Consider the following 12351-nt stretch of genomic DNA (forward strand, 5'->3'; position numbering starts at 1 on the left):
TGACCTTCTCCTGCCCTATTGTCTCTTTCCCCTAATTCTCCTCCAAAACAAGTGACAGAATTCATAATTCCTCTTCCCTATGGCAGGTCAGAGAAACTAGAACCCTTCTCCTCCAGAGCAAGTCATAAATCCTAGAAATACTACTCTAACCTCCCCTGCCTTTCTGTGCAGGGGCTAGCCATAAAGAAGTCCTCGGACCTACTTTGTCTGATAGCAGGTCCTAAGACATGTCCCGGGGGCTTCTGGCCTGTGACCAGGGAGGAGGAACACTATGCAGAGAGGTGAGAAGAACTGGAACAGACAGGCCTTGCTGGGTTCCCCCTGCCATCGGGAAGTCATTTTCCTTTTGTCCAGTCATGTTTCTACATAGCTGTCCTTTGTTTTTTTTTTTTTTTGCAGTTTTTGGCTGGGGCCGGGTTTGAACTCGCCACCTCCGGTATATGGGGCCAGTGCCCTACTCCTTTGAGCCACAGGCGCCACCCCATAGCTGTCCATTCTTCATCAAATCTAAGCATAAAGATGTACAGTTTTCCCCGGGTTTTGGGGTCCTCGTTTCTGAAGCCTATTGTGTCATTAAACTTGAATACATTTGTTATGCTTTTCTTTTGTTAATCTGTGACTCTTATGATAGTATGTGAGTGAGGAAAGTTACCAGGTTTCCCCCCTTCAGTGGCTTTCTTTCAGATTTTGTTACTAATATAGAATAAAGTTCTAGTTCATTTAATCCTCTGTTGTTCTGTGTTTTCTTCACTTACAGTTGTGTGTAATTGATCCGCTGTCCTTCCTCTTTTTCCTCTTTCTTTCTTGTCAACTTCAGTGAGCTTCTACCTAACCAGCTCTCTTATTCCTGGTCTCTTCTTCCTTTATACCTCTTTCTTGCTTCTTGGTTTGGCCTCCAGATTTATTAGAGAGCCATATTTACCCATTCTCAGTTTGAACTCCTTTGAATTCTTATTCCTGCCCTAAGATCTATCCTGTTACAGCTCTGAGACTGCTAGGTCCCACCCCTTCCAGATTCCCAGCCAATCATGCTCTATTTCCTCTTCCCCTAACCAGTCCTGGGGGTGAGCTATATCAGGTTGGGTTGTAAATTTTTCTCTTCTAACCCAGTTTACAACATGGAGGCACATTCTCACATATCAGGTACTATCTTTAATTGCTCGTGTAGTGTGGGTGCCAGCCCATCTGAATAGAGGTCTGACCAATGAGAATGGACCCTGGCCCTTAGTCCATATTGGCACCCACAAGCTCAGTATCAGCCCTAGTCATACTGTACAGAAAGAATTCATCCATCTATCAATCCATCCGTCCACTCATCCATCCATCCAACACCTGTATGAATCAGGTGGCACCTGTGGCTCAAGGAGTAGGGTGCCGGCCCCATATACCAGAGGTGGCGGGTTCAAACCCGGCCCCGGTCAAAAACTGCAAAACAAAAAAAAAAAAAGAAATTCAACACCTGTATGAATCATGTTCAAGGCTCTAGCAAAGAATCTGTTAGGACAATATCCAGGAGGTATTTCCACTTATCATCATCATTTGCCATAGTCTTAAAGATGACAAACCTTTGGTTACCAATTATGAGAAAAAGGGTAATCCCTCTTTTTCTCTCTTTATGCCTCCTGTCTTAGTCCATTTTGGGCTGCTATAAAAGAACACTTAAGACTGGGTAATTTATAAAGAAAAGACACTTATTTATTTAGCTCATGGTTCTGTAGACTGGGAGATCTAAGGCATGGCCTTGTCTTCTAGTAAGAACTTTTGTGCTATGTCACAATATAGTAAAAAAGGTCAAAAGGGAAGCAGGACATGCAAAGAAGGAAAAATCTGAGGGGCATCCTGGCTTTACAACAACTTACTCCCTCAGGAACAACCCATTCCCATAAGAAGTAACCCAGTCCTGCAACAGTGAGAACCCACTACTGTGAGAACGGTGCCGGCCCATTCACGAGGGATCCATCCCCGTAACCCAAACACCTCCCTCTGTTCCACCTCCCAACACTGCCACATTGGGGATCAAATATCAACAGGAGTTTCTGTGGGGACAAACTATATTCAAACCATATCACTTCCCCATTGCTAGTGTTGGAGAACTTGATGCTAACTCGGCCTTTCCTTCCTGGGCATTTTATGGTCTGTTCCTAGAGAGCTGAGGAAACACGTCTTGGTGACCCCACCACTGTACAGATGAAATCACAGTTATACAATCACTTTGTCAGGGATCCAGAAGTGAATGGTTTGTATTCAGGGGCAGAAATTCCAGAGCAAGGAGGGAAAATTCAACCGGCCTATTGGGTACTAGTTGTGATTGTCTACCTGACATCTTGAAGGTACAGTAAAATGCACAGAATGAATAATTTGAAAAAAGGAGCATCCCAGTATGCCTCTATGTCCTTCAGATGAGCTAGGACAAATTCTGAGTCCAGCTGTAAATTTCTTTGCTTTTATGTACATCTACTTCCAAACCTTTGGGTCTTGACAAATGACTTTCAATAGATGGCAGCAAGGGGCTGCTCTGTTGTGTATGTACAAAGCCCCAAGAGTCCCAAGTTTCTGAAGCCTGACTGTAAGTCTTATATGGGGATAGAAGCTTCCACCTCAGTGGAGATATGAAGTGTAAGAAGAACAGAGCTGAATCATTTCAACTTTCTTTTCAGAGTATTTGTTGACTGGTGTGGATGGGGAAAGGCACGTACCTGTGTAGCCCCAGCTGCTCAGGCAGGAAGATCTCCGTAGTCCAGTTGGTGGAGGCTGTGGTGCACAATGGTCGCACCTATGAACAGCCTCTGCACTCCAGCCTGGGTAATACAGCAAGACTCTGTCTCTACAAAAGTAAATAAATAAATAAAGCAATGGCGAATACATGAAAAAAAAAAAAAACAATGGGCAATATTTCTAGTTAGATTCAGAAAGCTGATGACAAGTAACAAGATCTTGGTTGGGACAAGAGACTGTTAACATTTCTGAGTCTATGAGAGAACACAGCCTGGGCAAACAGCTGAAGCCTTGAAAGCTTGAAAACCTCTGGCTGGAGCCTTTTCTTTTCTTTTTTTTTTTTTTTTGTAGAGACAGAGTCTCACTTTATGGCCCTCGGTAGAGCGCCGTGGCATCACACAGCTCACAGCAACCTCCAATTCCTGGGCTCAAGCGATTCCCTTGCCTCAGCCTCCCGAGTAGCTGGGACTACAGGCACCCACCACAACGCCCGGCTATTTTTTGGTTGCAGTTTGGCCGGGGCCGGGTTTGAACCCGCCACCCTCGGTATATGGGGCCGGTGCCTTACCGACTGAGCCACAGGCACCGCCCGGAGCCTTTTCTTTATCAATCGGCTTGGTAGCCCAAGGATGGTCATCACTTAACTGGGGTGATATAACTGGTCCCTCAGACTCAGGAGGAAGGATGGCAGCCTGGAGACACTCCAGGAGGAAGGATGGCAGCCTGGAGACACTCATCTGCCTCTTCTAGAATGAACTAACCTAGCTTTTGTTGCACATCAGTAACAATATAACTTCTTCCCCAGTTCCCTTACACTGTGGGAAATAAAAGGCCATAGTTTCCTGAAGTCATGGCTTTGGGCCAAGAACTCAGATTAATTATGAGCTTTTTGAAGGATCTGCTTATGAAAGACTCAAATTAATGTTACTAACAGAAGCTTGAGTGGAGTAATGAGAATTTAGATACCTAAGTCCCAAACCAGTGCTTCCCAAGAAGAGCTTGGAATGAAAGGCTGCAGAGCCCCAGATTCAGCAGCTGATGTTACCTCCTCCAAGAACTTGCCCATTCTTCTCCAGCCTAGTTTTGTGGTGGGGGAGGGCCTCCTCTTCTGGGTTCCCAAAGCATTTTCAAAGCTCTATAATTTCCAAAGAACTGATTCATGCCTGATTTTGTCATGTGGGCTCTGAACCTCAGCACCTTCCTCACCAGCACCTACAGAAACCAAGGCCTTGTGGCACCGAGCAGACATTGAACTGCTCGGCCTCTATCTTTTGAGTCTGTTTGCTAACATACCCCCCCTCAACTGGGCAAGTCTGCCAAAGGGTAGATAGCCCATTTAAAAATGCAGCTTCCTGCCCTAATGCCCTCCTCTCGGGATGTAATCTTGATCTTTCCCGAAGTCCTATGCCAGCACACCTGTACTTCACTAGGATCTTTTGGTTAGGGAGTTAGTTAGGAATAGCCCCCATAGGAAACGAAGATACTTTACAACACAGCTGCACCTGTCATCCTTTCTACTGGGTTGTAAGCCAAGCACATGTCTTTTTCATCTTTGTATGCCCCCAAGGCCACTACTGTGCCAAACAGACTCCTCAATCACTGCTTGCTCGAAGAGATGAAGAAATGATAGGAAAATACCAAGTACAGATGAAATAGGATATAACAGTCACCTTGACCTGTCAATTGTTCAGCCTGCACATCACTTCCTATATTGATCATTCTAAAGCACAGCCTTTCTCATCTCAAAAGGAACTAGTAGATCCCCATTGCCTCCTGTGTAAATGCACATTCCTTATCCCAAATAAAGCCTGTCACCACTCCTTTTGCTACATCTGGCCTTGACCTACCTACCCAACCTTATCTCTTGACACTTCTTCCCACTGCAAACTGTACTTCCATAAAGAACTATTCCACCTTCTTCTTCTTTTTTTTTTGGTCTTGATGTCTTTCTTCATCTGGAAAATTTTCCTTTCCTTTCCCTATTTCTATCTTGTCAACCATTTAGTTGGATTACTGGCCTGGCTGGAACTCAGCACTAAGATATTTTAGGATGAAAAAGGCCATTGTTTCAAGGTTGTGAGAGATTTTGTCCAGTGAGAAACAACTCTTCATAAGTCTTTCAGGGGTGAACTGTACCCTTGTTTTAGGAAACCATGTGGATGGACTCTTGAAAATAATGCACCCAAGATTCTTGAACAGAAAGCTGTGAGGAATCCTTGAAGCTGAAAATAGATGGTTTTAGTCTGAAAAGCTGTGTTCTGTTTGTTGACATGATGTGTACAGTTGAGTAGGAGTAGTGGAAAATGTTCTTGGGTTGCAACAAATTTAGCTGATGCTGTATAGGCTGAGTTTGGGTTTGTTTTCTGGAGCATGTGGGCTTTCTTCATTGAGAATTGCTTGCTGATAGTAATAGCAAACAGTGGCTACACTCTTGCTGTGTGCCAGGACTGAGATAAAGCCTGGGGATTAAGTTCTGTAATCCTTATAACAACACGAAGATTTTTCAGAGAACAAAAAGAAAGCTTAAAGAAGTTAAGGATAGCATCCTGGAAACAAAAGGCAGAACCTAGATTTGAACACTAGGAGTCTGACTCCATGGCCTGCATTCTTAACCTCTATCAGAGCTTCTGTTTGTTTGTTAAAAATCTCATCCTTTTAAAATTCCTTTTGAGGTATGCTTTTTCATTAGTATGGTAGTGAATGCTTATTCTTTGGGGTGCAAATCCAAAAATATTTCCCTAGTAAGGAAGCCCAATCACATTTTGCTACTTTTATATGTTGCATTGTTTGCTTACTGCTTCCTATTTGTTGACTGTATTTCTCTCGGAGAATGCAGAGTACCTTTGAAAGTATGGATTATGGCTTGGTGCCTGTAGCTCAAGTGGCTAAGGTGCCAGCCACATACACCAGAGCTGGTGGGTTCGAATCTAGCCCAGGCCTGCCAAACAACAATGACAACTGCAACCAAAAAAAAAAGCCGGGTGTTGTGGCAGGCGCCTGTAATCCCAGCTACTTGGGAGGCTGAGGCAAGAGAAATCACTTAAGCCCAAGAGTTGGAGGTTACTGTGAGCTGTGACACCATAGCATTCTACCCAGGGTGACAGCTTGAGGCTCTGTCTCAAAAAAAAAAAAAAATATGGATTATATCTTAAAACTTCACTCTTCTTCCCACAGTAGGTCTTAACTACTCATTGTCCCTAAATACTCATTGAACTGAATCAAACTGGTCCTCCACTGACCTTACCCTATTGCGTGAAGCAAAGTTAGTAAATACAGTAACTTCCAGAGCATCAAGGAAAGCCTGAAATCATTTCTAAGACTGGAAATAGAACAATACAGTAACCAAAAATAATCCTACTGTAAAAACATGAAAAATGTTATTGCAGATCCACAGAGTGTATGATGGATTTCAACTTTAGAACACCAAAATCAAGTAGTATTTCATTTAGGGTTTTGCTGTCCCAGGCACACAAATTACAGATGGGCAAAGAGCAGCCTGCCTGAAGATAGTTATCATGCATGCTTTGTCTCCCTCTGCTGGCAGAAAGGAAAAGGCTGCTTTTTTACTTGGAGGAATTCTTGGTTCAGGTAGTATAACCCGGCTGCTGTTTATTATACACACTACCTAAGAAAATTCAGCTCTGGCTTAGAAAAGGGGGATACAAAACTCACAAGATCTTTCTCCTTAGTTGGCAACAAAATATACTTTCTATTCTTCTTACATGCTAACATTGCTGCCTCTTAGGCCAGACTCTATAAACTGTTGAATGTCAGGGAACCACCATAGGTCAGACTTTATTCTGCTGTGACTTTCCCAGTCTTCTCAATGTTCATAGGGTGCTTCGCACAAGCCTGATTTTTCCATACTCTCTGCTAAACTATACCTTAGTAATACTTTCCATGACAAGGTTGGGTGTGGTGGCTCACACCTGTAATGCCAACACTGTGGGAAGCCAAGGCAACAGAATTGCTTGAGACCAGGCATTTAAGGCTAGCCTGGGTAGCTTAGTGAGACCCCGCATTTCTACAAAAAATAAAATAAATTAGCTGGGCATGGTGGCCCATACCTGTAGGCCCAGTTGCTTATCTGAGGCAGGAGGCTCACTTGAGCCCAGGAGCTCCAGACTGCAGCTATGATTGTGCCATTGCAACAGAGTGAGACTCTGTCAAACACACACACATATTTTGAGACAGAGTCTCACTTTGTCACCTTGGTAGAGTGCCATGGCTTCACTGCTCACAGCAACCTCAAACTCTTGGGCTTAATTGATTCTCTTGCCTCAGCCTCCCATGTAGCTGGAACTACAGGCGCCTGCCACAACGCCCAGCTAAAAATACCAATTATTTAAATGACACAGATAAGGGTTTTTTTTTTTGGTCTCTGGTAGAAGGAGTCAAATACCTAAAATCCTTTGTTCGATTCATTAGACTTGAACGCATGCACATCCTTCCTTAGTTCATAGTTTCCTTCTCAACTCCTTCCCCAGAATTTCTATATGTGAGCCTGAATTGTTACTTAATCACATCAAAAACTCTTCATCATTTGAGATTTAGCTCTAATGCCCCAGGTAGAATTCCTGTATGGTTTCCCCACAGGGCATGAAGCTATCTTCTATTTGGGCTGTGACTCCGAGGAACAGTGGAAACTCTGAGATGCCACCAGTACCTAGCACATTGTAGAGTTCAATGCACATTTGTTTTAAATAAATACAATTTAAAGCCATATTCCATCTTAAGGGCTAATTTTGTCTGTGTTAAGAATTCCTCCTGCATGCCATGTGAAGACATTTGTTATATATCATCATGATTAAAGGAGCATAACAATGTTATGTATAAAACTCTTGTCAGAAAACTTTGTTTATATTAGGGTGGAAAGAAATAGGCAAACAGGCCTGGGATCAATCAGAGCTTTGCCTCCTACCGTTTGAAGAAGCAATTCACCAATAGTGTCCTTGCATGTTCTTGCTGGATGTGTCAAGAATGTAAGACCCCGATTACTCCTGGACCATTTCTCAGGGTTGTGTTTGCAGCGAGCAATCTTGAGGGATGAGGTAATGTCTTCCGATGGAACAAAGTGCAAGCTTGCGCACTGGTTGCTGTAACATGGTGGGTTCTCCAACTTTAGCATTCCTTTTCTGCAATGCAATCCATTTTGTGTGCAAGCATGCATCTGAGCCCATATGCTTCGTCCCTGTGAGAACTGGGCCCAAGGGGCCAACATTAATGTTGACACTATGGCAACTGCTTCTGCTGTAATGGTCTTTCATCTCTGACTGAGGAGTCTGGTGGGTTCTGTCAGTATCCAAGAAGATGTGAAAGCCAACATGTTAGTTTGCAAACAAAATCTCAGACTTCACAGTTCTCAACACTCTCCAGCTGGGTGTCCCTACGCGAGTTATTTAACCTCTCTTAGCAGCAGTTTCTCCCCCCACTCCTTTTTTTTGCACTTTTTGGCCGGGGCCGGGTTTGAACCCGCCACCTCCGGTATCCTACTACTTTGAGCCACAGGCGCCGCCCACAGTTTCCCTTTTTTATAAAAGTGGTGGTAGTATAGAACAGCCTCATTGCTTTGTTGTGAGGTTAAATTAAACAAGAATGTAAAAATCCCTACCACACTTTAGTACAATGTCAGAAATTGCTTTGATGCCTAGGGATGCTAGGCGGGGAGGAAGGGAATAGACCACCCGGGGGCCGGGGCTGAGCCTGGCTGGCGTGGCGCAGAAGTGGGCCGAGGACTAGCCTGGGGAGCGCGCCCCGACGCAGCCTCAGCCCCGCGATTTCCACGTAGGCGGGGCCGGGAAAGCTGGAAGCTGATTGGAGACGCGAGCCGGGAATTTGTCTCGCGGCGGCAGTTGCATAGCAACCACGGTGCTTTTCTTTAGAAGTTCTATTTCGAGTGGTTCGGGGTGATGAGGTTGGGGATTAATTGGACGCTGAGGACCTGCTCACTCCAGCCAGCCCTCGGATTTGTGGCGACAGTGCCCTGCAGAGCCGCGGCGCCAGGCCCTCTGCGCGTCTCCGCGTCCGCTCGCGTCCGCACACGCATGCTCCCAGCGCTCCCACGCGCGCTGTCGCCCTCCTGGCTGCCGCCCACGCGGGCTCCGGGCGGCTGCGCGGTGTCCTCGGAGGCACCTCCTGGCGCCAAGAGTAGCTCTCGGAGGATGCTGCGGCACGGGGCGCGTCGCCCCCCTCAGTCCACCAGAGCCCGGACACCTCAGAAATTCGGCTCTGGGTCTGTGGGGAGCGAAATGCAACCCAAACCCCGATTTACCGAACCCCGCGAAAATAAACACGCACAAGCACGCACACAGTCGTCGCCACGACCCGCGCTCGCAGCGGCGGTCCCAGCCGCGAGGAAAGAGCGCGGGGCCAGAGAGGGGTCGCTGCCTACGCCTCGCTGCCCGAGGGGCCGCCGCTCGGCTTCGGCAGCTCCGAGGCGCGACGTAAGTGCCCGGCGTCACCGGCCCGGGTTAACGGCGCAACGGCCGGCCTGGGCCTGCCTCTGCGAGGCCCGGGCCGGGCGGAAGCGGTCGCTGGAGAGACCTGGTAGGCCGGGTCGCTGGGGACAGGAGGGAGCTGGGGAGGGAAGGGCGCGACCGTGATTAGTGCGGCGGTGCCCGGGGCGGGCCGCACACCGATCAGCTGGGGTTGGCGGACTGCGGCCGCCCTCCGCTTGCGGGGCTCGTCGACCGTGTTGAGAAGGGCTTACCGGGGAAGAATGGACGCCTGCGGCTCGCGGCTGAGACGGCTGGAGGTGCTGTAAACGCGGCGGTCGGGCCTCGGTGACACGGACCGCTGAAGGGGTGGTGGGGCGGGCGCGGGGCCGTCGCCTCTGGCTTAATATGGCAGATGCGCGAAGGCTCCAACAGGTGGCTCCGTGGCGCAATGGATAGCGCATTGGACTTCTAGAGGCTGAAGGCATTCAAAGGTTCCGGGTTCGAGTCCCGGCGGAGTCGTGGTCCTTTTTTACCCCCTCTAATTTGTTTTCTACTCCGTCGCTTCTCTGTCTCTTTTTCCTAACTTACCTCCCAACTCCCTGCCCCACTTCACGGTGCTCTCGCGGTTCCTCCGTCTTCAATGGCTAGTAGGTCCCGACCCCCACAGTTCCCCGGCTTCGGCAGTTCTGAGCTTCGCCCGGCCGATCTGGGTCCTGGGAAGAGCGGCCCCGAGCGGGGCGGCTGTGCCGGGGGGAAAGAAATTGGGCGACAGTGAAGCAGGCTTCGTGGTTTCGGCCTAAAGGTGAGAGCGTGGAGGTCAGGTCCCGGGTGACATCTCCACGCCGGGAGCCAAACCGTGGCTGCGAGAAAACGCGCCTGCACCCTCGTTCTGCGCTGTGCTAGCCGACCCCGCTCCAGCCCGAGCACTTCAACGTGAACACGCAATGGAATCCCGAGTGGGATCGCGTTAAAAATGTAGATTTCTGGGCGTCACTCCGGGACGCTAATTCGGTGGATCTGGGATGGGGCGCAGGAAGCTGCGGTTCTGATGAGACCGCCCCTCCCCTTCCCCGTGAGTCCGGTGCAAGGAGGTTCTAGGACCAATCTGCTGGGCAGCTCCTCCACGCCGGGATTACTATCTAGTGCCAGTTCTTCTGATAACTCTGCTTTGCATAAGGTTCAAGTAATTCACGCAGAAGATACAGATTCTAAAAATTGACCAAAAAGAGACAACCTTGTTATTCCTATATCCTACTCCTGCAATTCTCTCCACAAGCCATCAGGCATAGTGATTTCTTAGAAATCTTTTCAGATTAATTTTATGTGCATGTCAGCGTTTTTAATATCTCTTGTCTCTGAGTTACCGTGTGACCTAGTATCTGTGTATTAGTTAATAATATAAATACACGTGGTATGTACCCTTTAAAAAACACAATTGACTTGCTTATTTCACTTATCAGTGTATGTAGAGTTGCTTTGTTCCCTTGTACATAGAATCAATGATTTAACAGCTCCTAATAGCTGGACATTTAGATGTCTAATATTTTAGACAGTACTCTGTAAATATCCTTGTTCTTACAATATTGTACACAAGTGCAAGTACATCTGTAGGATAGATTCCCAGGAGTGGAATTGCTGGTCCAAAGGTTCATTTGTGTGCTCTTTGATAAATGTTGGGAAATTGCCCTCAAGGAGACTGTACCTATTTTATTTTCACTGTCAGTATGTGAGAGTGCCTGTGTCCCCACAACCCACATGTTCTCAAACAGGTGAAAAATGGTTTCTGGTTGTAGTTTTAGTTCATATATTTTATTATGAATGAAGATGACCATCTCTTCCTACACAGAGTAATTTGTATTTCTTTTTCTGTGATTTATCTGCTCTTGAGTTGTGTTCATTTTTTGTTGTGTCATTGGTCTTATGTTGTGTCATTTTTCTTTTTCTTTTTTTTTTTTTAATTTGGCCGGGGCTGGGTTTGAACCCGCCACCTCCGGCATATGGGACCGGCGCCCTACCCGCTGAGCCACAGGCGCCGCCCTGTGTCATTTTTCTTAGTTTGTAATTCTTTACACATTAAGGAAAAAAGCCCTTTGAAATATGTGTAACAATTATTCTTTTCCAGTCTATCTTTTGATTTTATATTTTTGTTTATTTTACTGTTTTGCAGAAATTTACATATTTGGATTTATCAATCTCTTCTTTTTTGGCTTCTAGGCTTGGGGTCATGCTGTACTCAAATTATTAAGTATTTTTCTTATAATGGTTTTATTTTTATGGTTTTTATTTATCTTTGTTTCATCTGGAATATATTTTTGTGTAGGAAGTGAAGTGTAAGTTTCGTCCAAGAATTACTGATAGTGAACACTCCTTTTCTTCACTACCTAATTTGAAATTACACTTCTATTCTTTTCTAAATTCCCACGTGCCTTTGGGTTTCTGGATTGTCCATTCTAATCCCTTGACTGTGTTAATTTTGATTCACCAGAATTGTGTCATTTTAATATCTATTAGGTTTAGTCCTCCCTTGTTATTTTTTTTTTTAAAGATTTTTTCCACCCATTCTTGAAGGAGAATTGAATATTACCTCCTTTCACAGAGGAAGCTTCTGTGACACAGAGATTAAATATCTTGTGTAAGGATACTCAGCTAATCAGCAGCAAGTGGGGATGGGAACCCAGGAAGCCTGGGTCTGTGGCTTTAATCTTACGAGGTATTTTTGTTGGAGTCATGTTATATTTATAGATTAAAATAGCGACAATTGGATTAATTCATGTTGAGTTTTCCTATTTAAGAGCAGGAGGAAGAAAAAAAGAACTGTTGTGCCTTTACATTTGTACAGCCCTCCTTTTATGATCTTCAGGATTGTGTTAAATTTTCTTCATGTAAGTGTTGACTTTTTGTTAACTTTATTCTTAATGGTTTATCTTTTTTGGAATTTTCCACTGTATTTTCTAACTAGTATATGTATAATAATGGTATATGTATGTATGTAAGTGTGTGCATATATATTATGTATGTATATGTACATATAATTGTTTTGGTATTTTAAATAATAATTTAAGGTTTGTCATTAATTTATCTTACTATTTGAAATAATTTTCTAGTTCAAGCCACTATGAGATACCACTTCTTACCCACTAAGATGGCTGCAATAAAAAAGACAGACCACACATGTATTAGGAAGGACTGGAAATTTTGT

General features: G+C 45.5%; 1 non-coding gene across 1 annotated transcript; it reads left to right on the forward strand.

Annotated features, from left to right (window-relative positions):
- The first annotated feature begins 9586 nt into the window (after nt 1-9586).
- Nucleotides 9587-9671, forward strand: TRNAR-UCU (transfer RNA arginine (anticodon UCU)). The gene is given in 2 exon segments: nt 9587-9623; nt 9636-9671. It is a non-coding gene; the product is annotated as a tRNA-Arg (tRNA).
- Nucleotides 9672-12351: the final 2680 nt, after the last annotated feature.

This window comes from Nycticebus coucang, chromosome 5 (assembly GCF_027406575.1).
Source record: "Nycticebus coucang isolate mNycCou1 chromosome 5, mNycCou1.pri, whole genome shotgun sequence".
Lineage (NCBI taxonomy): Eukaryota > Metazoa > Chordata > Mammalia > Primates > Lorisidae > Nycticebus > Nycticebus coucang.